The following is a 5,111-nucleotide window of genomic DNA, read 5'->3' as shown; positions in this document are numbered from 1 at the left end:
TGGGCTCACTCCAAAAGCTCCACATCTTTCATGTGCTGTGGCCCCAGTGTTGAAAGCAATACTTTGAATGGAATATCACAACAGTGGAATAGGGAGAAGAATCACCACTCAACTTAGAAAAGTCATTGCTTGTCACAGGATATCATTGAACAATTCTTTGTTTTCACAATGCTTATCAAATGCCAGCTGATCAAAATAGCTACCTTCCTTATCATAGATAAATCTTGAGGGGTCCCATAGAAACACCTCATATATCATCTTTTGTACATCAAATATAATCATGAAGACAGAAATCTTAAGATTTCAGTCACAGACCTAACAAAAATATAGGTCACGGTGTTCAAAAATGGCACACAGCATCAAAGGAAGAATTCAATGCACCTCAAATTCTCACCCATGAACCTTTATACGTCTTCAAAATGTTTTACTCTCCTTACATCCTACCCAATTACTTGACAGCTACACTTCTTTTATCTCCAAGTTTATGCAGAAAGAAGATAACATTTATCATGATTGATTTTCTTTCCCCAGCAATTCAAAGAGTGAATTCCTTAAAAATGTGGTTTCCATCTGAATACTTTTATATCTTCTATGTGGACATGGATAGAATAACCTTTATACAGATATTCAGGATACAAAGTTAAACACATAAATATATTCTTCTTTATCAGCTATGAATGATGGGACTTGGCATACTTCCAATTACATTAAACAGTGCTGAAATTTAGCTTCTCAATTTAGAGATTATTTATTTGTTTGCTTATTTATTTATTCCATGAAAGGATGAAGTTACTGAATTAGAAATGATCTGAACATGTTCTGTTGCCTATGCTTTCGCATTATTGGGATACCAGCCATACTCAAATAATTTTTGAGTTTGATCTGAAATTAAAAACACACTACTGTGGAAATTCCCTGTCCACCTTAAGCAGTTTTCCTCAATTATTCTTATTAATATTTTTAATTTCCTAGTGTCAAGCCTAAATCTTCTCATTATGGAATTAAGAAAATTCATTTTACCCATGGCATATGCAATGTTTGCAGGTGTATCTACAATAAATTTGGGCATGTATAGTGTCCTTTTTTCATCTTCATTTTCCTAGATTTAACTAGGTTTATTTCTTTCCTCTAATCATCCTTTATGGTTTTTTTATCCTTTTGTTTTCCTCCTGGAAAAAATCTTTAATTTGTCACTACCTGGTGTTTTATTGTTCTTATGGTGTCCATAGAGAAACCTCACCAAAACAGAGTGGACAAAAAGCACTATTTATCATGAAGAACACTCATTTGGTTAATCAAGTCTGCACATTGCAATGAGATGTTTGTGAGTTTTGCAACAGCACGATACTAATGACTTCTGTTTATCCAGTGATCCACTAAATCTTCTGCAAACAGTCAAACAGTTAATTCTCATTAACTGGATATCTTATTATTTTTGCTAATATAACTCTACACTTGTCTTTGAACTCAATCTCATCATTAGGTGATTTTCCAATTTGTAGAGATCACTTTGATTACTACCCTTGTCTTCCAGACTGTTGCTGATTTGATACCACCTCCAAGCACAACAAGAAGCCCCACTTGATGAGAATCCACTACTCAATAACCCAGAAAATAGAATGCAGTAAGTTGACCAGAACAGATTTCATCAAAAATATCTTTCTACTGTAACAGTAATTACTTTTTAATGAAGTTTTATATCCAAACCATTTCTGTTTTAATAGACCACGGTTTCCTCTCCTGCTCAGATACAGAAAGTTGAAAGCAGTACTAAAGTCAAGTAAAATGCCATTTGCTATTTTCTCTGTTTGTAAGGCCTGTAACACAGTATCACAGTCTCGTGCATGTTGGAAGGGACCTTAGAGATCATCGAGCCCAACCCCCGGGATTCGAGCCTCCTGTGTAGCAGAGCGGCACTTCTACCACTTGTGCCACAGGGGGGATTCGAACCTGGGCCTCTGGTGTTGCAAGTGGCATTCCTACCACTGCACCACCTGGAAGGCATGAGGTCTGTCACAGATAAAAGGATGATAGTGACAGCAGTCACTATCAATATATTTATTTTTTTTTAACAAATCCACAACTGCCATTAAAACTCATAATTTGTCTCTACTATTTTCAGATGCATATATATTTTTTTAATTTATTTACTTAGTTCTATCATTTTCTAGATGTAAAGATTGAGAACCAACTTTAAAAGTTTGTAAGAAGGGCAGTCTGTTTCTTTTACCTCCATTCTCTGTCAATGGGCTAATAGTTTTTGCTCTGAAGTTGAAGGAGGACTTAGAACTTGTGCTGTGGCAGATATCTTCAGTGTGAATAAAACTGTTAGTCAGTGTCCTCCCCACATCATCTTAGCAATTTTTGAAAACCATACTCATTTGAAAACTGAACAAAATGAAGTGACATTCAAAGTGCTACAGGGATGTAACTAGAATATGCCATGAATTCTGCTGCCATCTGACCAAAATATCACGTTAGAAGAAATGTGTGTGGCATAAAAAAACATACAGAGCAACTGTAAAGACAACAAAAAGGCAAAGCAGACATAGCAAATGTTACTGATAATTATTTTTAATAAGAAGTCTGCCACTCCTTGCAAGCATTGTCACAGCCAAATTTCCCCACTGGAGGTCTCAGGGCTCACAGGACCTGAAAAAGTGCAGAGACTTGTGTAAACCCTTATTGCTAAAGTGATGCAATGAGAAAACTCCATTTCCAGAGAAAGAAGAGCTCATCTTCTCATACTATCTCTGCAGTGTATTACAAAGCAGTTCCAAAACTGTAATGTGGCAGAATTTCAGCTCACTTCTAACATATTAGTAATATAAATAAAGTATAAAATTGAAGTGGGAAAAAAAAAAAAAAAAAAAAAAAAGTGTAATCACCCACAAATGTCTACATTTTATGACTTCTGTGGAATACTGAAAAAATAAATAAATCTCTTTAGTTTGACAAAATATCACATTCAGTATCAGTTTATAGAAATGAGAATGCCTATTTGAAGGGCTAGATGCTATGTGAGGGTAGCCACACAGAGCAAGAATAAGTCTGTCTTGCCAAACATATTGAGTTACATGGTCCACATGCATCACATTGGACGTGGACCTCATTTCTCTTCAGGGCAGACTGGATTCATTTCACCCCTACCCCTGTGCTCTTATGGTTTAAAGACGTATTTATGATTTCCATGTACTTTCTCTTGTTCATTAGCTGGGCTAGTCAGTTAGAAGTGGGATGAAATCGTGTGAGTTGCACCAAGACACTGTTGTGAAAAGTCAATAAGAAGGGTTTCTTCAAAAGAGTAGGGGCCCTGTACCAAATAAAATGGCAGATCTGTTTACATTGGACAGTGAAAAGGCTGAGGTATTGAATGCCCTTAATTTTCACAAATATGACTCTTTAGGAATCCCCAGTCCCAGACACCTGGCAGAAAGGCTAGAGCAAGGAAGAAGTACTCTTGTTGGAAGAGGATTAGAACAGGAAATACTTAAAGAAACTGAAATTTTGCAGGTTGACAAGCAGCAGCAGAATGCACCTGTGAGTGCTGAGGGAGCTGGCAGATGCAAACAAACAAACAAACAGACAGACAAACCTAAACTATATAAAAAGGTGTAAATAATTGAATATATAAATTTTTATTTGTAGCTTCCTAAAGTAGAAGATCCCCCTAGCTCTTCTTAAATGATGTGGCATCAGTCAACGGGTGCCGAGTAATTGCACTGCAGATTTATATATACTGTTACCATATAATTTTTGATTCCTTTTCTGTCTTAGTCTATAATTTTTATCTCAATGCATAAGTTCTATTTTGTTTCCAGTTCACAGTGTGGGAGGAGTGAGTGAACAGCTGTGCAGTGCTGAGCTGCTGCTGGGTTAAACCAGAACAGAAACACCTTGTGTATACTGTAGTACTGCATATCCTATACATACAATTATTGTATAACAATTATTATGGATATTAACAGCTATTGAGCATTCAGTGTCATAGTGTTAGTGTCTGGGATTTGACTTGGATAAAACAAGAAGTTACTGAACATCAGCCTTTATTTACACTTGAGTTAACAAATATGAGGTGTATATAATGTAGACACATACATTTGTTCTCAGATTTCTGCATGAGTTGTGGTGAGCTGTGCCTGAACGATGTCAGGAAGATCAATTTTTCCCAGAAAAGAGAACACAATAAGGTGGCTATGTGGCAAACTATTGTGGTGGCATAAGTGGGAAAGCCATGAGGTATGACTGATAGTCACATGGAACAAAATGTTCTCTATTATTTCTTAGAACATTTCCCTACACAATTAACCTTTTCAAGGGAAAAAGTGGCAAACATCAGGTATAAACAGTTACATTTAGCTTATTCTGCCTTAACAACAGTATAAAGCCCATATTAGTATAAAGGACTTTGAGAATGTTTTGTAAATACTCAAAGTAAACTTACTCTCCAGATACTGAGTTCAATATTGATTCTTGGTTACTGTTGCTAAGCAAAGAGTGCAACTTTTTATTTTTTATTGACTTATGAACTCATAATTTCCTACTTTATTAAACAGGGATAACTCAGCCTGTGTCAAGAAAAACAAGTGGTCTTTAATAGTACATTAAAGATGCAAATAGCCACAAGAAAATACAAACTTGTTTTCTGTTGTATTTTTTTTTCTTCTTATCTGAAGAGTGAAGGAAGCCTCATTTAAAACATTTGCAGAAGAACTTACAGTATTTATGTTTGCAGCTGATATAAGAAGGTAGAAAAGGAACATTCTTAACATGCACTTACCATACACTCAAACAGACACAACAGACACACAAACATAGACAAGCACACGACGGCAAATATATATATACCATTTTGTTTTGGATTCCCATTAGATTTGCATGGTTCTTTTTTTAGTACTGTATAAAATAATAATTTGTTTTCACTATAGTACTGTTAGAAAATACTATTTTAAACCTGATTTTTTTATTTCTTTTTCCCTCAGGAATGCACAGGTGTATGTTGACTATGTGGGTTTTTTTCCACTTTTTATCATTTTCATGGAATCGCACAGTAGTTATTGAAGCTCATTTATCATCCTTCAGTTGTCTAGCAATGGTTTGAAATGCAGCCC

Source organism: Coturnix japonica, chromosome Z (assembly GCF_054131305.1).
Source record: "Coturnix japonica strain WE chromosome Z, WE-NBRP24, whole genome shotgun sequence".
Classification (NCBI taxonomy): domain Eukaryota; kingdom Metazoa; phylum Chordata; class Aves; order Galliformes; family Phasianidae; genus Coturnix; species Coturnix japonica.
The sequence above is the reverse complement of the archived record's forward strand: the minus strand, read 5'-3'. Positions refer to the sequence as shown.